The following is a 24484-nucleotide window of genomic DNA, read 5'->3' on the forward strand; positions in this document are numbered from 1 at the left end:
GGTCAGAAAAACTGTGTTCCAGCATGGAGCAGTAATCAATGATGTCAAAAAAGATTTAAATGCAGATATGGTACATTAGGTTTCCTCCATCTGGCAAACTCTTCAACTTCAGCAATCTATGCTCTTCAACCAAGGTCAATAGTGAACTCATTTGCAAACTCCAGTTTGCCTTTTACTTTAAAACTAAATCCCAAAGCGTTTGTAGCCAACTGACAATTCTGCAGAAAAAAAATGCATACATTTGTACGAAAGGATCAACTTTGTCAATTTAAAACTTGAGGTGGTGTACAACCTGCATCTAGTAAATAATTTGCTTTGCCATTTATCAACATCAACAGTGTTGAACCGAAAGCTCCACCGAACTGAGAAGCATACTATCAAAGGTTGCTCTGTTTCATCAAGGAGTGATTGCTTTCAACAAAACAGCCAGATGCTCCTTTGTTACATTAAAGCGAGAGTCTGAGGTCAGCACAGTGCCAATACATTCAAAGCTTACCTCACAACTGTGATCATGACATTGACCCTCTGGTGGCTTTGTAGTCTAATAATATTGCTGCTGTCACATCAATGGTCTCAACAAATTTCACCCTCATTACTTCACATCTACCAAGCCTGTAGAATGACATTCCCATCTGCGAAGTGCTGAAATCCAGCACTGTGCCAATGCTGATATATGTATAGCTTCTCTGATTGGTAAATGATGTTTAAATGGATAGCAATAACTTCTACAAGCATGACCAGTGAAGCAGATTCCTAACTTGTATTCATCCTTACTTTAGGAGCGTATATTTTAATAATAATGTATTATAAGTATAAACAATTGGATATACATTTATTAAGGTGATCAGAATGCAACTCAGGATTGACTAATATTAAATTGATGGTCAGCATAAGCAAAACAGTGTTTGCTGTGGAAGACTATCAATAATAATATGCATGGCAATCAAATGATCAATAAAGCTCATTTATGCTCATTATGCTCCTGTTCCTGGATTGAGCTACACAGTCACAGCAGGTTTGTAGAAAACAATTATCTATTGCCCGATCATCTTCAGGTCACAACAATACCAGAGTTTTAAGAAGTCTCAAGTGTAAGCCTATGGCACTTTTATAAAACTGTAACTTTGACAGCTACTATGGGGGCTATGGATCAAGTAAAGATTACACAATTGTTCACTATCCCAAAACAGCACATAAATACAAGCAGCAACAAATAAATGAACAAACGAATCCAGTCACGATTAGTATAGGTGATTTCTCACTAAAAAAGAATTGTTATGAAAATAGTATCTTTGTAAATCGGTAAGGGTCATTCTCAGTCTATTAATTTTACTCCACTCCAAAATTACAGATGAAAGCTGCAATCATTGAACAACATCTTGTGAGCACTCTGCAACCCCTGGTGGGAGCTACAATTACATGTCCACAACAGAATATTTGTGCAATTGCTTGTTCAGCAATGCTAAGAAAACAGAAGCCAGATTTTCTTTTATTTTTAATCATTTTGTGGGATGTGGGTGCCGCTGGCTGGACCAGCATTTATTGCCCATCCTGAGTTGCCCTTGAGAAGATGGTGGTGAGCTGCCTTCTTGAACCACTGCAGTCCATTAGGTTGGTTAAGTGTTGATACAGATTTCCTTTTCTTTCATGAGATGGAATCTTCCCAGCTCCTGAAAGTCATGAGTTGTGGTAAGAACGTTGGGAAGGTTGGTTAAGATGATCAGAGAGGAGCTTCTCAATGTCAAGATCATAAAAATTCCATTTTCCAATCTAGTGTGAACAAATAGATGAGTTTCACACAACTGAGTGGTGAAGGTCTCTTTGCATGCAATAGCATGTATTAACACCTCATTTTGACATGTTTCAGCTTATTAATATGCATTTATGATTCATCAACCTGTCAGATGGAAACTAGGTGCTGTGATCCCCAATATGAAAGTCATAGCAGTTACCTGGTGACTCCTGCTCACCATTTGTTACTCTGGACCTCTGCCTTGCACAGCCAGCACCAAAATCTCAGGCACACTCCATAGCTGTAATCACAAAAACTCTACAGCAGTAGATATTGGCATCCAACATGTACTAGCTTCACCTCATCACTATGGCACATCTCCAATCCACTTACAATACGGTTCTGTATTTCAATACTACACTTCACAGAGCATCAGCACCTTTCATTGCAATGCTCCTATGGGATGGGCATTCGACTCATGAATTGCATCTGACTGCATCTCAGCGCTTCTTGCTTACCTTTATAGCACTCGCTCTGCACCTACAACAACGTTCACTGTTTCCCTTCTTTATCCTAACGATGAATGGAAGTCAACATTGTACAACAATTAATGAACATCTGCATTTCTGAGTATGATGGTTAATAAGGTTACCTACGTCAGGTTTCTACTTATCGACGATAACACGATAATCTCAATCAAACTAAGCTCCAAATTCAGAGACCTAGGTCTCATCTCCGCCCTCTGCAACCATCACGTTAAAGAAGACCTGACTGGATCTACATAATGGAGCTGAGGTGAAATGGGTCGAGAACGTCAGGTTCCTAAGAGTGACAATAATAAATAATCTGTCCTGATCCTCCCATGTAGATGCGATGGCTAAGAAGGCCCAACAATGTCTCTTCTTCCTCAGGAGGCTAAGGAAATTCAGCATGTCCATAAGAACCCTCACCAACTTTTACAGATGCACTATAGAAAGCATTCTATCTGGGTACATCTAGGCTTGGTACGACAACTACTCAGGACTGTAAGAAAATACAGGAAGTTGTGAATGCAGCCCAGACCATGATGCAAGCCAACCTCCCATCCATGGACTCCATCTAGACTGCTCATTGCTGCAGAAAGGCAGCCAACATCAAAGACCCCTCCCACCCTGTTATACTCTATTCCAATCTCTTCCATTAGGCAGAACACATGTACTGACAGGTTCAAGAACAGGTTCTTCCCCACCATTATTAGACTGCTGAATGGACCTTCCAAAGTTAAATCTAAAGTTGATCTTGCTTTTGTGAACCTCCTGTGCAGCTGCAACTTTGTATTCCTCATTCTACTTAAACACTCTATGATCTGTATGTCCTGGTATGTTATGATCTGCCTGTACTGCATACAAAACATAACGTTTCACTGTACTTAGTCACACATGACAACAATAAAGCAAATCAAATCAAATCATAGAAGGGAAGGCCATTAATAATGTATGTGAAAATCTTTGGACCTAGGAGGAAGTTCCTGAGGAATTTCTATAATAAGTTCTGGGCACTAAAGTGATTGACTTCCAATGAGCACGCCATTTGGCTTTGTGCTAGGTGTCTGAAACCAGCACAACGTTTCTCTATAATGACTATTGACTTCAATTTTAACAGGATTCCTTCATGTCATGCAATCAAATTCTTACTGATGTCATGAGTGGTCATTGAAACCTCACCTCTGCAATTCAACTCTTTCGATCATATTTATATCAAGCTTGTAATGAGGCTTGGAACTGAGAGGTCCTGACAGAACTGAAATTGAGCTTCAGTGAGTGAGTTATTGATGAATATGTATCCTGGATGATATTGTTGGCCACCCGTATTATTATTGCTGATATGAAGGGGGTAGATTCGTGACAGTTAAAAAAGGGCAAACTTGAGCACTGTCATTTTAATGGTGGGTCCTAGGAAAGGGAGTTGGTTAGGTAAATGAGATGGGTAGCTGGTTTGTGATGCCAATAACATGGGTTCAATTCTCCCAGTGGTGGAATCTCCTCTCAACTGAACCATAGTTAGCTTCATTTTATACCATCACCAGTCATCTCTCTCTAATGAGACAGCAGCCCTATGGTCCTTGGAGGTTATGGCAACTTTACCTAGATGCCAGTATTGTTGCTGTTATGGAGTAACTACTTAGGTATGTGCCTAGTTCTAAGCTGCCATGTACTCTGGATGCAGAGGGATAAATGAAGAGTATATGTCAAGTAGCATCTTTAATGTATTAAAAATTCCTAAGACACATCAGAGTCATTAGCATTCCATAGCAGTATTCAGAAAAGAATTGATACCAACATCAATTTTCAAAGTGAATGCATTTAAAACCTCTCCTGCTTTCTGACAGAGTGTTTTGAACTTCTCCTGGCATTATAAAGAACACAAGTCATCTCCTTTCCCACCTCTCTTGCATAAATATCACCTGGGAGACTTCTGAAAACAAAAAATGTTTTCTTGGAAGATTTTTTTTCCCTTTACTTTAGAAACAAAATAAATCACAAGGGAATGTCCTTTAAGTAATGCAATCTCGCTTTAAATAAGCCTTTGGATAACTAGCTGGAAACGATATTCCTTTTATCAGTTATTGAGTTTCCAGTCAGATCAGTGTTAAAGTGAGAAGGACATTTAGGAGTTAAAATGCCATTTGAGTTATTTTAAACCGATGCTGACTGGATGGAGTATTAATAAGTAGTGCCTACTGGCAACTTGAATTTAGCACCCATTTCTCCTATATTGCTGTTTACTATGATTTGAACTTTTGAGAATGAAATAAACCAAAATCTGCCATTAAATAGAAGTTTCATGGAACAGTCAATGTGAGCATGTGCGCCCACTTCCACTGACATGAGGAAGATCCTGGCTGTCAAAGAATGTGATATTGAAGCATGGTTAAGAAATTGAAGGAAGTGATGCATAGGTCCTTTGATGTGGCACTGGAGGTTCTGTTGGAGTAAATGCAGGATAGAAAGTATCTCCTGAACCAATAGGGAAAGGATGGTACATCGCTCTGTTATGCATTTCCTATTGATAATGGTGCTGCTTTCCCCAGCAGCATTTATTGTCCAGACCTTGATGAAAGAAACATTAATTTATGTCTGGTGAAATAAGCACAGGGAACATATGGGCATCTTTGCCATGAAGACCACACCTTTAAGTTGCTCAGGTCAAACTTCCTGTGATGTTTTATGCTGTCTTAGTATTGAACTCACATTTTCTTCTATTTTTTTCTCCAAAAGTATTTTGCCAATGAGATTTACCTCTTATTCCCTCAATGCAATTTACTTTAAATTACCACCAACTTATGCCTTCATGCTGTCCCTGTCTCAATTAAATCTGTCTTTAAAAACTATAACTTATCCTAGCCTTTGATCATTTGACCTAGCATCACTTTATTGGGAGGCAATGCCCTAGTGATATTCTTAGTGGATTGCTAATTCAGAGTTCCAAGTAAAATTCTGGGGATCTGGGTTTGACTCCCACTATGGTAAATGGTGGAATTTGAATTCAATAAGTATCTCCATTATGTGTTTAATGATGACAATGAATCCATTACCAATTGTTGTAAAAGCCCATCTGGTTTCCTTTAGGGAAGGAAACTGCCGTCCTTCCCTGGTGTGGCCTACATGTGACTTCAGACCCATAGCAATGTGCTTGACTTCTAACTGGCCACTGGGATTAGGGATGAGCAATAAATGCTGACCTAGCCAGCAATGCTGTCATCCCATGAATTAAAAAAAGTGCCATTTGGATACAAGGCTGATACACTGAGAGATGGTTGTGACTTTTGGGAACTGGTCAGCTCAACTGTGAATTTGTTTCTGCAAAACTTTCTAAACTACTGTCTTAGACCCAACCATCTTCAGCTGCTTCATCAAAGACCTTCCATCATAAGGTCAGAATTGGGGATATCCGTTGATGATAGCTCTGTGTTCAGCACTCTTGTGACTCCTCAGATACCAAAGCAGCCCATGTTCAAATGCTGAACAATTTTAGGTCTTGGATTGACAAGTGGCCAATTACATTTGCATCACAAAAGTGGTAGGCAATGACCATCTTCAACAAAAAAGAACTGAACCATCACCCCTGACATTCAGTGGTATTATCGTCACTGAATCCTCCATAATCAATATTCTGGGGATAATCTGATTGACCAGATCACTCCACATTCCCGCCTACTCTAAATAACCTTTCACCCACTGCTCATCATCAATTGAACTCTGCCTTAAAAATATTTAAGGTCTCTGCTTCCACCATCTTTTGAGGCAGAGAGTTTCAAAGATTCCCTACCATTGGCTAAAAAAGACTTCTGCTCATCTTTATCATAAATGGGTGACTATTTTGAAACAATCTAGTTCTAGATTCTCCCACAAGAGGAACCATTCTCTCCATGTCCACCCTCTCAGGACTTCTCAGCCAAATCACCTCTTACTCTTTGAAACACTAATTGATATAGACATAGCCTGCCCAAAATTTACTAACAAAATAACCTGTCCCTTCAGGATGTTCCTTTAGTTAACCTTCTCTACACTGCATTGCATTTGCACCCTTTTTAAAGCAGGAGACCAAAGCTGTATGCTGTACCCCAGTCCTTATGTAACTGAAGCATAATTGCCCTACTTTTGCATTCAACATTTATTACACATGTCACTTTGGCCTGAGTATCTGACTCAATTTCAAAACTCCCTCAGAGCTATCAAAGGAAAACTATTGTTACAGATCTGCTTCCTCTTGATCGACTGTATCTTTCCTCTTAGGTCCCGTATCATTGCCTGTTAACCTTGGCCTAGTTTGGCAACCACCATGTACAATGCTGCCCAATACGGTAGAATGTTTGCTGCTTCTGTAAAGCTGATCTTTTGTACATACATTATTATTATCATATGGACATACCTATGGGAGTCAACTTCATTGGTAGGATAGAATCTTATGGCTTCAGTTTTTAGATTAGATTACATTACAGTGTGGAAACAGGCCCTTCGGCCCAACAAGTCCACACCGACCCGCCGAAGCGCAACCCACCCATACCCCAACATTTACCCCTTACCTAACACTACAGGCAATTTAGCATGGCCAATTCACCTGACCCGCACATCTTTGGACTGTGGGAGGAAACCGGAGCACCCGGAGGAAACCCACGCAGACACGGGGAGAATGTGCAAACTCCACACAGACAGTCGCCTGAGGCGGGAATTGAACCCGGGTCTCAGGTGCTGTGAGGCAGCAGTGCTAACCACTGTGCCACCGTGCCGCCCATTTTTCTATCTGTTGACATTCTGATGGTGATAAGCCACACTGGAATGGGGTAGACTGGTAATTTAACAACAATGTATAAAAATCAGCATTTTTTTCAAAAATGATTTGACTCTATGGAGCTCATGCTTATCTTTTCCATTTGACTGTAATATCTTGACAAGCTTGTCACATGTTTAACTCCAGAACTGGCTGCAAATTGATTGAAGGACTTTCCAGCAAACACAGCATATATTATTTGATCCAACCACGATAAGGATTCCATACATAATGACTATTTCATGTGGTGGTTGAATATAATTTTCTAACTTCTATCTGCCATGGAAAGTATTAACAGCCAAAAGCCCACCTGTTAAACATAAATAAACTTGTTTGCACTCATTCCCATGGTCTACTTGAAAAGTGATAGATATCAGGCCTATGAATCATACAGCCTTCACAATGATCCTTAATCTCTTTTGAAATCCCTGGAGATCACACCAATGACTGATCTCTAGTTCTGCAATTCATGATTCCAATTCTGTAGCTTGTCCAGGATATCTTGCTGCAGTGAAACTGGAATATCCAATTTGTCATTAAGTACCAGTAAGTTGTCTAGAGTTATGCAAAGCTGCTGTTGCTCAAAACAGAACCTCATAGCTAATCCACTGGGTCTTTCATCTGGCCCCCTTTCAACATAATACCAACTGTTGGCATCACAATCTCAGTCCTTCTTCTATTCCTGTCACAGTTGTTTGAGCTTACTTTGGCTTGCTGAGTGTACATTCAAATTCATAACAAAGTTCATCATCATGTGTTATAAAGCTGCTGGCTATTTCTCTGGAGAATGAATCTGCTGTCCTCTGCAACGTGCTCATTTCATAAGAGGAAGTTGGAACCACTGTAAGCATCCTTTCTAATATTTTCTCATCTCATAAGGAGACCAAGAGTTTTATGGTCAATTTCTGTGGGCACTTTTATAACAAGAATTTAGTCTGAAGATCTTTTGCAAGCCCAAGTGACTGAGAAAGCCTGCTTCTCTGTGACTGCATAATATTTCCCCATCTCTGTCAATGTCTGAGAGGGAAAATGCAAGGGTTTCTGACATGTGACTGGTTACTCATGAAATAACATTAATCCTAAGCGTGTAACTGAAGCATCAGCAGATATACTGGTTAAAACGGATGGCTTGGGATGGTTAAGACAACTGTGGATGATTTTTTTTTAAAAGCATCCTCCTGTTACTGGTTCCAATGCCATCCTTGCGTCTTTTTCACAAGTTTCCTCAAGGGTTTAGGCATGGTTGCTAAATGAGGCAAAACTTTTGACAATTTATTTACCACCCCTAAAAATGTTTGTAAGTCATGAACTTATTTTGGAGTAGACAACTTGTTAACAGTCTTTGTTTTCTGTGGGCTTGCTGTTAATGCATGACTACTGACAATAGATTCCTTGCAGAATTCACACTTTTCACCAGGGGTAAGCCCTTTGGCTTATAGCAATGTATCAATATGTCATGTATCAATATGCCATTCATGTAGCTTATGCTATCTTCTAAACCTTGCAGCATATTGGACATATTTTTGAAAAATCTCTGGGGCTGAGGCAGTAATGAATGTCTGCTTGTTGAATGCAGACCCTCCCGAATGGAGATATAAATCTAATAAGCTTCTGATTTAGTGTTTAGTGTAGAAGCAATTCTGTGCTATTTTTTCCATAGTGTCTAATTCTAGGTTATATTAGGTCAATCTTCAAAATAAAATATTCCTTGCAATATCATTTCTGCTGTTATTTCTAATATGATAATTTATTTTTCTTACTCTAATGTATTTCAATACAAATGGTGTTTTATGCTAGCTATTTTGAAGATTTTGCTTTATTCTCTTTGCCTCAAAGGCTTTTAAATCTGCTGTATAGCAATGCTATATTTTCTTTATCTTAAAGCTGTTTTACCGTACGGTATATCAACGTTTCTTCCCTGTACTACTTATTGGTGGGTTTTCCCACACTTTTGTGGCCAAAGGTGAGGTTTACTGCCTTTTTTTGTTTAAAATGGAGGTTTCCCACTTTCTGCAGCTAAAACAGAGCTTTTTTCCATTTCTTTATAAGCCACATTTCTAGGTCAAATAAATAATCCTTATCCGTCTTTCCAACTTTGCCAAATAAATCCTGTTACCTACAGCCTGAAAGGTGAATCCCATTTGCTTAATAGCTTTCCCTAGATGAGTCATGCTACCTGTAGCGCTTCCAATAATTCCCATCGCTTTACAATTTTATTAAAGATTCCTGTTCACTTTCCAGACTTTACTGAATGCATCCTGGTTTCTGTAGCACTAATTATGGATCTGCTTTTACTGTGGCCTCAACATTCTTCTTGTTTCTTTTTCTATTACACCCTGTCTGCTCAGGTTTCAAAATTGCATGTTAATTTATTAATTCTCACTTTGCCATCTTCATGATGTTGAGGCCTCAGTTCAGATTGCTTTTGTTGCCCTTGAGTTCCCTGACTGGACCTGTGTCTCATGGTGTTCACCCACAATGAGAGCAACACAGTCTGAAATGTAAGTGCTTCCTTTTTTTAGCGTCTGGCTTTTTCAGCCTTTAATTGCACAATCTGTTCTTTGAAACGTTTCACTTGCCCATCTGGAATTTTAACCTTACTCACGGAGCCTCCAATTTCCATTCATTTCCTGTTGCTAAACCTCTAATTGGGATTGCTCCTATAGGTCACCAGCATCCGCCACAATCTGTAACTGCCAAGTGTGACTAGTGGGCCAGTTCCACACAATTGCTGCCCCACTGTTGGTTCTGTCATTCTTTTAGATGAAAATGAATACTGCAGATGCTGGTGAATTAGAGTCAAGATTAGAGTGGTGCTGGAAAAGCACAGCAGGTCAGGCAGCATCCGAGGAGCAGGAAAATCGACGTTTCGGGCAAAAGCCCTTCATCAAGGATCTGTCATTCTTTTTTCCAGCCTGAATTACTTTTTACCCTGCCTTGCAGAATCTTGTCATTAGAGTTTTCAGCTTCAGGGGTGTCTGTGATGGTCACTCTTAAAGCTGTAACTGGAAATTTCTTCTAGGTTTATTAAATCATTGTGTACAGCTAAGTTGAATTACATACTGTACCGCTGCCTATCATGTCATATGACCATGAAATACCAATCACTACGATCTTGTGATTGAATGGATTGCTGCCACTATGTTCTCAAGAGAAGTTGCTCTTGTCCCAAACAAGATGTGGCTTATTGCATCATAGCAACAACTTACATTAGTAAAGTAGACATTGCTACCAAAACTATTGGGATGTCTAGGATAACAGGTCTGTCCCCTTCAAGATCCAAAGATATTCTGCCTTTCTCATCCAAGTCCTAATTACATCATCAGAATTGGTGACACTAGATGGAGTGTCCAGTTTTATCCCTTTAAGAACCACAACCAATGCAGCAGATATTTCATGTTGGGGGAAGGTGGGTGTAGCACACCTGCTGCTTCACTGACACACACTGCAATGAAGGCACATGACTTCTCTTCAAAGATTATCTTGCTTTACTTCAGATGTCATTTCCCAAGCCTTAAAAACCTAGCTATACCCACTGGAAAACCTGAAAAATAGGTTCAATCAGAGGATGCAAAACATTATATGCAGGTTAGGTGAATTGGCCACGTTAAATTCCTCATAGTGTTAGGTGCATTAGTCAGGGGTAAATGGAGGTGAATGGGTCTGGTTGGATTACTCTTCAGAGGGTCAGTTTGGACTTGTTGGGCTGAAGGGCCTGTTTCCATACTGTAGGGAATCTAATCTAATTTAATCTAATTATAATGCTTAAGTTTCTCCTGGGGGCTAATTAAAGGGTGTCTGTTCCTTGGACCATCTCTCTAAAATACAGAAGTGAGAAGATTGAAGGTGTGTTGGGCTCAGAAAATCAGCATTTAAAAGCATGTTGTGATGTTAAAATTCAGCTCCAAACCTCAGTTGCCGTTAACCCATCCAACATTAAAATCAGGACCATGGAGGTGAAATCTATTTCGAACAGTAACATGCAACAGGTTTACTATGAATTGGCAGCCATTTTTAAACCACACTCACTTTTCTTTTCCATTAATTGGCAACTTCATAATTTTTTGTCTGGTTATTAACCTTTTGGAGATGAGGATTAATTTCTCTGCTGTAAGTACAAAGCTGCTAACATTTGCTGACTATAACTTTAATGCAAACTTTGCTAAAATGCAAAGCTCATGGGTCCAATATGATGAGGCACTGTGGGCATGAATTATCAGGACAGCTGAGTAAGATAATGTCTATATAATATCCCAGACATTTAACTGTCCTGCGGTGATGTATTTTACATTGAGGGTAGGACAAGTAAAAGATTCATAGATATATAAAAAATTGTTTTCTTGCCTAATGTAGTAATGAGTAAACTTGTAGCAAATGGGCAGTAGATTTAGTTTTAATGATTACTCCAATGCAGTGTGAGAGCTCTGCATAGAGAACAATCAAGCAAGAATGACTAGAATATTATTATATTCAAATCCATTGAACAAACAACAGTCACTAAAAATACTGTTGCTGTCATGTAGAACAGAGTCAAGATTAGAGTGGTGTTGGAAAAGCACAGCAAGTCAGGCAGCATCCGAGGAGCAGGAAAATCGATGTTTCGGGCAAAAGCCCTGATGAAGGGCTTTTGCCTGAAACGTTGATTTTCCTGCTCCTTGGATGCTGCCTGACCTGCTGTGTTTTTCCAGCACCACTCTAATCTTGACTCTGATCTCCAGCATCTGCAGTCCTCACTTTCGTCCTCATGTGGAATAGAGCAGATTGAAACAGATGGCAGACAGAAGAGAACTAATAGACACAGTGTATTTAGATTTCCTATAGATGTTCAATAAAGTGCCATATAAACTGTTATCACACAAATTAAGAACTTATGACTTTAGGCATGAAATATTCGTTTGATAGTGGATTGGCTAAGTACAGGTCATTCTGCTGTAGCACGCGTTTCATTAATGCAAATTCACTATAACGCAGTTGATGAATTGGAACCACTGTTTCCAAAGTGTGAACCTTTAAAATGTGTGTTGGCTGTAATGCGTTTACATCGCCAACACTTTAAGCACTGTTTTGAAAGTGTGATTTTTCTATTATGTGAGGTTACACAAAAATGCAACCATTGCATTATAGAAGAACTACCTGTAACAGGAAACAGGGAGTTCAGATAAAAGGGTCATTTTCAGAATAGCGAACTTTAATTAGTGGCGTGCGACTGGGATGAGTGATGGAACCTCAGCTATTTAGGAAACAAAGAACATAGGAATTAGGACCAATGAAATGCTATTTGGATCTTAGAGGCTGCTCCTCTGTTCAGGAGATTACAATCTGATTGAGGTCTCAATTCCATTTTCTTGTTTGCGTTCCATAATCCTTGGCTGTATTATTTATCAACAATCAATTTGACTCTGCCTTGGCTAATTCAATGAATCAATTTCCCCTTCTTTCCTAGGTAAGTAGCTCTACAGACTAACATTTCTATTATTTTCATTTATAATCTGTGTTAATGATCTGGAGCGGAGACCAACTATTGCAGCTAAATCTGCAGATGATATGAAGATACTTAGAAAAGCAAGTTGTGAGCAGGATTCAAAACAATTGCTAGAGAAACAGCTTGATCAAATGAGTAGCAAAGATTTAGAAGATAGTACATAATTTAGAAAACAAAAGATGTACTGGAGAGAATCATAGAGTCATACAGCCAGAAACAAACCCTTTGGTCCAACCAGTCTTAAAGTCATAGAGTCATAGCCCATCTGCCTGCTCCTGCTCTATATCCCTTCAAATATTTCCTATTTGTGTATTTATCTGCCTTTTAAATGCTGAAATTGTATCCATATCCACCACTTTCTCAGGAAATTCATTCCACATGTGAATCATCCTCTGTGAGAATAATTTGCCCCCATATCTTTTTTATATCTCTCTTCTTTTACGTTAAAAATGTGCCCCCTAGTCTTGAAATTCCCCATCCTAGGGAAAAGATGTTTATCATAACTTTACCTATACACCTCATTATTCCATGAACTTCTATCACATCACCTATCAACCTCCTACACTTCAGTGGAAAATGTCCCAGTCTATTCAGCCTTTCTTTATAACTCAAACCTTCCATACCTGGAAACACCCTGGTAAATCTCTACCGAACCCTCTCTAGCTTAATAATATTCATCCTATAACTGGGTGACCAGAATTGGACACAGTATTCTGGAAGAGGCCTCACAGCCTCTACATGACTTCCCAACTCCTGTACTCAAAGGACTGAGCAATGAAGGCAAGCATGCCAAACCCTTTTTTTAACCACTCTGTCTATATGTGATGCAAACTTCATAGAATTATGCACCTGCACCCCTCGGTCCCTCTGCTGTACAACACTATCCAAGGCCCTGACTTATTTATTGTACCAAAATGTAATACCTCGCATTTACCCAGATTGAACTTCATCTGCCATTTTTCAGCCCATTGACCCATTTGATCATGATTCCTTTGCAATCTTAGAAAACATTCTCCACTATCTGCTGCACTTTTCCAGCAACACATTTTCAGCTCTGATCTCCAGCATCTGCAGTCCTCACTTTCTCTTCAAAGATTCTCCACTATCTACTATGCCACTGATTTTAGTGTTGCCTGCAAACTTACTAATCGTGCCTTCTATATTCTTATCCAAACCTTTTACGTAAATGGCACCACAGAATGCTGTGGTACAGAGGGAACCAGGAATCTTCTTGCAGAAATCACACAAAAAAAATCAGCATGATAGTACAGCAAATTACTAGGGAGACAAATATAATATTGGCCTTTATTGCAAGGGGAATTGAGTCCTAAAGTAGGGAAGTTGGGTCCAGTGACCCATCTTCAGCACTAGGCTAGGTAAAGGTTGGTATTTATGCAGAAGATGGGGTGGGGGTTGTGGGGAGATAGAGCCCAAAAAGAGAGAAACACAATTGGACAGACAAAGGAGTTGGTAAAGGTCAGTCTGGGAAAATGACTGGCTGCTAATGGGGACTGCTGGTAGCTGACAGTGAGTTGTGTGTGGTAGCAGGCCATGTGACGACAAGACCCAGTGTGTGGGGTTTGGAGTGAGGTCATGGGAAAAGTTGCCTCAAACTCTAAAATTGTTGAACTTGATATTAAATCCAGAAAGCTGCAGAGTTCCTGAGTGGAAAACATGGTGCTCTTTTTCCAACTTGCAATGTGTTTTACTGGAGCACTGCAGCAAGTCTGAGACAGAGATGTTGGCCAGGGAACACGGTGTGTTGAAGTCATAGGCAGTGAATGCTTAGGGTCTTTTTTGCGAGCAAAAATGTAAGTTGTTCTGCACAGTGGTTACCCAGTCCATGCTTTGTTTCCTCCAATATAGAGGAGACCACATTGTTAGTAGCAAATACAGTAGACTAGATTGCAGGTAAAGTGCTGCTTTACTTGGAAGGTATGTTTGGGACATTGGATGTTGAGGAGGGAGGAAGTAAATGGGCAGGTATCACGCCTTCTGTGCTTGCTGGGGAAGGTGCCATGGGGAAGTTTTGGGAATGAAAGAGGAGTGGATCTAGGTTTCCTGGAGGGAAAGGTGTTTGCAGAAGGCTGACAATGGAAAGGAGGGAAATATGTGTCTGGTGATAGCATCCTACTGGAGGTGGCAGAAATGGCGGCTGATGATCCTCCAAATGTGGATGCTGGTGGGATGGTAGGTGAGGACATGGGACACACAATGATTATTGTGGGAGGTAAGAGAGAGAGTGAGAACCAAACTGTGAGAGATGGATTGGACACAGCTGACGGCCTCATTAACTATGGAGCTAGGGAATCCTTGGTTGAGGAAGAACGCGGGCATTTCGGAGGATCCCTTGTCAAAGTTGGTATCATCAGAACAGATGTGACAGAGATGGAGGAACTGGGAGAATGGAATAGAGTCTTTACAGGCAACAGAGTGAGAGGATATATAGTCAATATAACTGTGGGAGCTGGAGGATTTGTGGTGGATATTCATGGTCAGCCTATCCCCAGAAATGGAAAGTGAGATGTCTAGGAAAAGGAAGGAGGAGTCAGAGGTGAACCAGGTGAAGGTGAAAGTGGGGTGGAAATTGAAAGTGAAATTGATAACATTTTTCAATTCTGGATGAGAGAGGGAAAAAGCACCGATTATGTCATCAATGTACAAGAGAAAGAATTGTGGGTTGGGTCCAGAGAAGGACTGGAACAAGGAATGTTCCATGTACCTCACAAAGAGACAGGCATCACTGGGGCCCATGTGTGTACCCATGACCATCCCTTTGACCTGAGGAAAGTGAGAGGAATCTAAAGAGAAGTTGTTCAGAGTGAGGTTGAGCTTGGCCAGGCGGAGGAGGGGACAGTTCAGGCCTTTTTTCCAGGAAGAGGCCGAGAGCCCTGAAATGATCCTGGTGGGACATGAAAGTGTAGAGGGATTACATGTCCATGGTAAAGAGGAGGCGATTTCCTGCAAACTGGAAATTCTGAAAATGATATTAAGTGTTTGAGGAATCGTGGATGCAAGTGGGAAGGGACTGAACAGGGGAGAAAAAAATTTGAGTCTAGGAAAGAAGACATGAGTTCCATGACATAAGAGCATCCAGAAGCAATGAGTCTGCCCGGGCAGTCCTGTTTGTGGATTTTGGGAAGGAGGCTGTCCGGAGTTAGGAGACTATGAGCTTGGAGACAACTGGGGGTAGATCACAGAATGAAATGTGATTACTGATCTTTGTGGGCACAATGTGCTGGTGATCCATGATGGGGTCATGGTCCAGCGGGAGATAAGAGGAGGTATCTGAGAGCTGACGCTCAGCCTCTGCAATGCAAAGGTTAGTACACCAGGCAACAACAGCACCACCCCTTATCAGCAAGGATTACAGAGTGCAGTCAGTTCAGAGGGAGATAAGTTGGAATGGGTAAGTTGGGGGGGGGGGCAGAAAAATTGAGGCAACCAATACCATGTTGACAGTCCTTGATGAATAGGCCAGTGCAGATTTTGAGGATGGTTGACAGGATAGCTGCTGAGAGGATATTATCTCTTGGGCAATTTAAAACTAAAGGGTGCAGTTTTACATTAGTTCTCATCTTTAAGACAGACATGAGGAATTTCTTCTTTCAGAAGTTCAGAAGTTCTTATCCCCAGTGAACTGTGGAGGCTGGGTTACTGGATATATTCAAGGCTGAGTTGGACAGATTTTTGTTTGATAAAAGAATCAAGAGTTATAGGGGCAGATAGGAAAATGTGGTTAATGCCCCAAAAGGTCAGCAGTGATAAATGGCAGAGCAGGCTTGAGTGGTCACTACTCCTGCTCCTATTTCTTATGTTCATATGTTAATTCTGAGTGGAGACTATTGACTAACAAAGTCCTGCAGGGACAGAAACATAGCAACTAGAAAGTAGATCATTTGATCTCTCAATCTTCCACTGCTATTCAATAAGAATGTGGCTGACCTTCTACCTTAATGTCACTTTCCCTCACTATCCCTCATAATCCTTGATGCTTTCAATCAGTGTTAAGGCCAATGTTCTTCACTATCTTTATCAATGAGCTGGATTCAAGCATTGGAAGAACCATTGGCAAGTTTAAAGAAGCTAAAAAGATTTCGATAAGTTTTCATATCTTAACTATGTAAAATATATTACAGCAGATGTGATGAGACTCCAATTCTGATAGACGCCATTTAGAATAGTGTATATATGGGAAAGTTGATTCATGCAGTATATGAAAGTTTGCAAATATGTTAGAAAATTTTATTAATACCAGCTGTTTGATTTTCACTGTTGTTTTAAGAATCTGGATTCAAATCTTTAGACTGCAGTCATGGGATTTGAATTCCCATTTGCCATTTCACTAAGCCTAGATATTTGGATTATTAGTAACATTCCTAGTAATATGATCACAATATTGTCATTCTTATAGCTGAAACGAAGTGAAACACTTGTCTATCGATTTTCCTTTCTCTATCGCCTGAATGGTTTCTTTTTCTATATCTCCTTTCCTAAATGTTTTTCTCAACGCAAACTTAGATATTGTGGAAATGAAGCTTACACCCTATAACCCTATGGTTTAGGATATAGTAACTTTTTAATCCATGTTCCTGGTGTAGTGTAAACCATTCATGGATAATTCCAAAATTATACTGTCACACAGTATTTGATAAAATTAGAACTATTATGTTCAAATACATTAATATAACTTTTAGACAAAACTGCAGATCAAGGTAACTGGAAATCCCATTGACTTGCTTGCCCAGATATTTTGTTGTAACTCAGTTGGTGAATCATTTAATTCAAAAGTTAATCTTTCCAGATTCACTTAAAGCAGGGAAGCCTTAGAACATGTTGTATAACCTGATATTCAATTCTACAATTATAAAGGGACATTTATTCATTGTTGGCCATGATGTGGAGGTGTCAGTGTTGTACTAGGGTGGGCAAAGTCAAAAGTCACACGACACCAGCTTATAACCCAAAAGGTTTATTTGAAATCACAAGGTTTCAGAGCCTAGCACCTTCATCCTTGAAGCTTGTGATTTCAAATAAACCTGATGGATTATAACCTGGTGTCGTGTGACTTCTGACTTTATTCATTGTTGGAGACTAGATAAGGTTTTTTGTTTTGGTGATCCGCATTTCTATTGTACCAATAGCCCGGAAATCAATATGTTACAATTTAAGTGAGCCTTCAAGATTTTGTACAAGCTAAATAGCATCATCATTAAACTGAAAAGAGAAGGAAAATCATGATGGATAAAGAGTTCTAGAGTAGTATTCTTGTTGTCATATTCAACAATGCTATTACCTGGCATTGCTTAGTGCATGCTGTTAAGCACCTGATTTACAAGTATATTTAAAATTAAACAGAATCTGAAAATTCTGGACTGCCACCCACACTATAGTCTCTTGCTTTGATGAAAGTATCATGGATTGGAATTCTTCTGAAATCTGCAGCATAAACGCAGGGGGTGGAATTTTCCCAGCTCCTAAATGGCATTGGCAAATCTGACTGTTTTGGGAAATGGAGCAAAGATTTAGGGATTGGATTTTTGCAAATGAAGAATACATTCTGATTTAACAATAACAATTTAGTGGTGAGGTCTAAATCTCACTGAAAATGGTGCCTAACTTATTTCCATTCACATCTCATTAGTAGCCACTCTCACCTCTTCTCTGTGCTATTCACAATTCTCCCAAGCAATGATGAACAGCTATGCCGCACAAATTCATGATTTGAAATTCAGAGTAATCACCTGACGGTTGCACCTTGCAATTTGTTTCTGGGTCTTCAGCTTAAGATGCATTCGCCAACATCTCATTGCATGCACCATTGGCAACAACCACCTTCATTCTTCATTCAGAAAACCTGGCATTGACAAGGCACCAACCTCACAATTTTATCCTGGCTGATCTCAGACTCACTTATAATACACCAGCTTCTTCGCCGCTACACTGCACTTGGAAAGTAATGGGGATTTTACGTTGCAGTACTCCTGCTTTGTGCTCATCCAACTCATGCATTTTATAGATCTTTGTGCGATTATTTGGCTCTTACTCACTTTGTGCTTATTTGGGTTCTCATAGATTGGCTTGTCCCGTCTTTTAGTGCATTAACACTTCAGTTATAACGTATAGTGTCACAACATCTCTGGGTTCACTTGCATTTTAGTGCAGACAGAAAGACAGGTAGTTTGCAATGATTGTCAGCACTGAACAGTCAAGGTATGGGTATGTTGCTGTGTGGAACCATTCCATGTCAATATTACATGATAGGAGAAAGTGAGGACTGCAGATGCTGGAGATCAGAGCTTAAAAATGTGTTGCTGGAAAAGCGCAGCAGGTCAGGCAGCATCAAAGGAACAGGAGAATCGACTTTTCGGGCATAAGCCCTTCTTCAGGAATGAGGAGGGTGTGCCAAGCAGGCTAAGATAAAAGGTAGGGAGGAGGGACTTAGGGGAGGGGCGCTGGGAATACGATAGGTGGAAGGAGGTTAAAGTGAGGGTGATAGGCCGGAGAGGGGGTGGGGGCGGAGAGGTTGGGAAGAAGATTGCAGGTCAAGAAGGCGGTGCTGAGTCTGAGGGTTGGGACTGAGAAAAGGTGGGAGGAGGGGAAATGAGAAAGCCGGAGAAATCTGCATTCATCCCTTGTGGTTGGAGGGTTCCTCGGAGGAAGATGAGGCGCTCTTCCTCCAGGCGTCGTATTGCCATGATCTGGCGATGGAGGAGGCCAAGGACCTGCATGTCCTTGGTGAAGTGGGAGGGGGAGTTAAAGTGTTCAGCCACGAGGCGGTTGGGTTGGTTGGTGCGGGTATCCCAGAGGTGTTCTCTGAAACGTTCCGCGAGTAGGCGGCCCCAATGTAGAGGAGGCCACATTGGGTGCAGCAGATGCAGTAAATGATGTGTGTGAAGGTGCAGGTGAATTTCTGACAGATATGGAAGGATCCCTTGGGGCCTTGGAGGGAAGTGAGGGGGGAGATGTGGGCGCAAGTTTTGCATTTCTTGCGGTTGCAGGGGGAGGTGCCAGGAGTGGAGGTTGGGTTGGTGGGGGGGGGAGGGGGGGGGGGGGGGTGTGGATCAAGCAAGGGAGTCGCAGAGGGAGTGGTCTTTCCGGAATGTTGATAGGGGTGGGGAGGGAAATATATCCTTGGTGGTGGGGTCTGTTTGAAGGTGGCAGAAATGACGAAAGATGATACAATGTATCTGGAGGTTGGGGGGTAGTAGGTGAGGACCAGTGGGTTCCGTCCTGGTGGCAATTGGAGGGGTGGAGTTCAAGGGCGGAGGAGCGGGAAGTGGAGGAGATGCGGTGGAGAGCATCGTCAACCATGTCTGAGGGGAAATTGCGGTCTTTGAAGAAGGAGGCCATCTGTGTTGTTCGGTATTGGAATTGGTCCTCCTGAGAGCAGATGCAGCAAAGGCGAAGGAATTGGGAATATGGGATGGCGTTTTTACAGGGGGCAGGGTGGGAGGAGGTGTAGTCTAGGTAGCTGTGGGAGTCAGTCGGTTTATAGTAAACGTCCGTGTTGAGTCGGCCGTCCGAGATAGAAATGGAGAGGTCTAGGAAGGGGAGGGAGGAGTCTGAGACGGTCCAGGTAAATTTGATGTCGGGGTGGAAGGTGTTAGTAAAGTGGATGAACTGTTCAACCTCCTCGTGGGAGCTTGAGGTAGCGCCGATACAGTCATCGATGTAGCGGAGGAAAAGGTGGGGGGTGGTGCCAGTGTAGCTGCGGAAGATGGACTGTTCCACATATCCAACAAAGAGGCAGGCATAGCTGGGGCCCATGTGGGTGCCCATGGCTACTCCTTTGGTTTGGAGGAAGTGGGAGGCTTGGAAAGAGTTGTTCAGGGTGAGGACCAGTTCAGTCAGTCGAAGGAGGGTGTCAGTGGAAGGGTACTGGTTGGTACGGCGGGAAAGGAAGAAGCGGAGGGCTTTGAAGCCTTCATGATGGGGGGATGGAGGTGTATAGGGACTGGATGTCCATGGTGAAGATAAGGCGTTGGGGGCCGGGGAAGCGAAAATCATGGAGGAGGTGGAGGGTGTGGGTGGTGTCCTGAATGTAAGTGGGGAGTTCTTGGACTAAGGGGGACAGGACCGTGTCATGGTATGCAGAAATGAGTTCGGTGGGGCAGGAGAAGGCTGAGACAATAGGTCGGCCGGGGCAGTCAGGTTTGTGGATTTTGGGCAGGAGGTAGAAACGAGCGGTGCAGGGTTGTGGGACTATGAGGTTGGAGGCGGTGGATGGGAGATCCCCTGAGGTGATGAGGTTATGGATGGTCTGGGAGATGATAGTTTGGTGGTGGGAGGTGGGGTCATGGTTAAGGGGGCAGTAGGAGCAGGTGTCCGCGAGCTGGCATTTAGCCTCAGCAATATAAAGATCGGTGAGCCAAACTAGCACCGCACAATATTACAATGATAGTCTCTCTCAGCAGCTTACATGGTAAGTACACTGCATGCACTTCATGTCTGAAAGTCAAAGGGGAATGGTCCATTGTTGAGTGAATGTGGACTATGGTCAGTCAAGGGTACAACCAGACTCAGTCAACGGCATTGTCAATCTTAGTTCAAAGGTTTGACCATAGTCAGTCAGGCACTTGGTGTGACCAATGTCCTGGGATCTATGTCCTGGTGATTTAGGCATTCAGCTATGGTCAGTTTTGCAGATCATGTCTAACCTGTCTGAAGATTACAGGTAAGTTGGTTGGGGAGCTGTGGGGATATCAATCTGGGGTCTGAGCCACACTCAGTTGGGTCTGTCTTCATAAGTCAGTCTGGAATGTGGGCCATTGTTAGTGCTGGGGTTTGGACTGTAACTGTCAAAGGGGCTTATCTGTGCACTATGGTGAAAAATTGGGAACATACATCTGAGGATGTACTAGAATTATCCTGTGATGGTGGGTGGATAATGAAAATGAATGTGAGCAATGCTAGGTATAAGTACATATAATCTGATACAGCATTAGAAGGGAATGGGGTAGCGCTGTGGGGGTGGGGGGAAGACTGAGAAGTGATTACCAATCTATCTTCAGTGGCAGGATCGTGGAGAGCTATTGGTTCACAGAAATGGGGTAAAAGAAGAGTTGAGAAGAAATTGGGGATATAAGCCGTCATATTTTTTACATTCATTTGTGGAACATGGGCATAGCTGGCTGGCCAGCATTTATTGCTATTGCTAATTGGCCTTGAGAAGGTGGTGGTGAGTTAATGGATTTGGAAGGAATATGTGGAGCCTGAAAGCTATGGGGTTGACAGGGACAGCTATGTAAAAATGCAACATGAAGGGTAGGGTTTAGGGGAATCTCGGCAATCAGGCAGAGCCTGTAACTCAGTCAAGGGAGCGTGAACTGGATAACATGCCTGCTCCAACAGAACTTCACTTGTGTAATAAGGAAGGGACACCTGAAGTGAGGGTGAGTTTACTCATCCCTCTCTCACCTTGCACAGGCGCAATAATGGCTGAAGATAGTGAAGGTGGAGTAAGGGCTCAGCCACTCTATATGCTCTTTTATGTTTCCTTTTTGGTTTTTTCCTTGTGTTTCTGTCTTTTCTTTAGTTTCTTTAGTTTGTTTTCTTTTTACTTACCTTGTAGAAAGAACTTTGTTGTGGAGAGGATGGCATCTGGTTCCAGAGAGTGGAAGCGGCTGGGGCCCAGGGCAGGATTTTCACACTCGAAACAAGGCAGCTGGTGAGCCGGGTGACCCCGTCCAGTCGGCGGCATTGTGGCATCGTCAAAGTCTGGAATGGGCAGCAGTGTGTAAGCTGGTGAGCCCGGGTCAGACTGGTGGTCAGCAGAGAGACGGCTACATGGAGGAAATCAAGTTCAGAGTGGAGGACAGATCAATCCCAAGGTGGGGAGAGATCAATACCAACGTGGGGGAGAGATTAATCCCAATGTGGGGAGAGATCAATCCCAGCGTGGGGAGAGATCAATTCCAGCGGAGGGGAGATACATTGGGAAACATTGATCTCTCCCCAGTGCTGGGATTGATCTGTCCCCCACGATGGGATTGATCTCTCCCACACGAGGATTGACCTCTCCTCCACACTGGGATTGATCTCTCCCCCATGCTGGGATTGATCTTTCACCCACGCTGGGATTGATCTCTCCCCCAAGCTGGGATTGGTCTCTGCCCAATGCTGGGATTCATCTCTGCCCCATGCTGGGATTGGTCTCTCCCCCGTGCTGAGATTGGTCGCTAGCCCACGCTGGGATTGGTCTCTCCCTCACTCTGGCATTGGTCTCTGCCGACGCTGGAATGGGTCCCTGCCCCACTCTGGGATTGGTCTCTGCCCCATGCTGGGATTGATCTCTGCCCCACGCTGGGATTGGTCAATCACCCACACTGGAATTGATCTCTCCCCCACACTGGGATTGATCTCTCCCCCACGCTGGAATTGATCTCTCCCCACGCTGGGATTGATCTCTCCCCCACGCTGGAATTGATCTCTCCCCCACGCTGGGATTGATCCCTGTCCCACGCTGGGATTGATCTCTCTCCCACGTTGGGATTGATCTCAGCCCCACGCTGGGATTGATCCCTGTCCCACGCTGGGATTGATCTCTCCCCACACTGGGATTGATCTCTGCCCCACACTGGGTTTGATCTCTGCTCCACACTGGGATTGATCTCTCCCCTACACGGGGATTGATCGCTGCACAATGCTGTGATTGATCTCTCCCCCACGCTGGGAATGATCTCTCCCCCATGCTGGGATTGATCTCTCCCCAATACTTGGATTGGTCTCTTCCTCAAGCTGGGATTGGTCTCTGCCCCACGCTGGGGTTGATCTATCCCCCGTGCTGGGATTGGTCTCTCCCCCACGCTTTGATTGGTCTCTCCCCAATTCTGGGATTTGTCTCACCCCATGATGGGATTCATCTCTCCCGCACGCTGGGATTGGTCTCTCCTCCACACTGCGATTGGTCTCTCCCCCACTCTGGGATTCATCTCTCCCCCACTCTGGGTATTGGTCGCTCACCCACGCTGGGATTGATCTCTCCCCCACACTGGGATTGATCTCTGCCCCACACTGGGATTGATCTCTGCCCCACGCTGGGATTGATCTCTGCCCCACACTGGGATTGATCCCTGCCCCACACTGGGATTGATCTCTCCCCACACTGGGATTGATCTCTCTCCGAGGCTGGGATTGATCTCTGCCCCACACTGGGATTGATCTCTCTCCCAGGCTGGGATTGATCTCTGCCCCACGCTGGGATTGATCTCTCCCCACACTGTGATTGATCTCTGCCCCACACTGGGATTGGTCTCTCCCCCACCCTGGGATTCACCTCTCCCCCACTCTGGGATTGGTCTCTGCCCCATAATGCGATTGATCGTGTTGGGATTGATCTCTGCCCCATGCTGGGATTGGTCTATCCGCTACACTGGGATTGGTCTCTCCTCCACTCTGGGATTGGTCTATGCCCCACTTTGGGATTGATCTCTCCCCTATGCTGGGATTGATCTCTCCCCAACACTGGGATTGATTTCTTCCCCAACAGTTGGATTGATCTCTGCCCCACGCTGGGATTTATCTCTCCCGCACGCTTGGAATGATCTCTGCCCTACACTGGGATTGATCTCTCCCCTACACTGGGATTGATCTCTCCCCCACGCGAGGATTGATTTCTCCCCCACGGTGGGATTGATCCCTGCCCCATAACTGGGATTGATCGCTCCCCCACACTGGGATTGGTCTCTGCCCCACGCTGGGATTGATCTCTCCCCAACATTGGGATTGATCTCTCCCCCACGCTGGGATTGGTCACTGCCCCCTGCTGGGATTGATCTCTCCCCAACACTGGGATTGATCTCTCCCTCACGCTGGGATTGATCTCTCCCCCACACTTGGATTGATCTCTGTCCCACGCTGGGATTGGTCTCTCCCCCACACTGGGATTGATCTCACCCCAACACTGGGATTGATCTCTCCTCCACGCTGGGATTGGTCTCTGGCCCCTGCTGGGATTG

Source organism: Chiloscyllium plagiosum, unplaced genomic scaffold, assembly GCF_037043375.1.
Source record: "Chiloscyllium plagiosum isolate Xiang-an unplaced genomic scaffold, Cpla_swu_hap1 HiC_scaffold_19, whole genome shotgun sequence".
Taxonomy (NCBI): Eukaryota; Metazoa; Chordata; class Chondrichthyes; order Orectolobiformes; family Hemiscylliidae; genus Chiloscyllium; species Chiloscyllium plagiosum.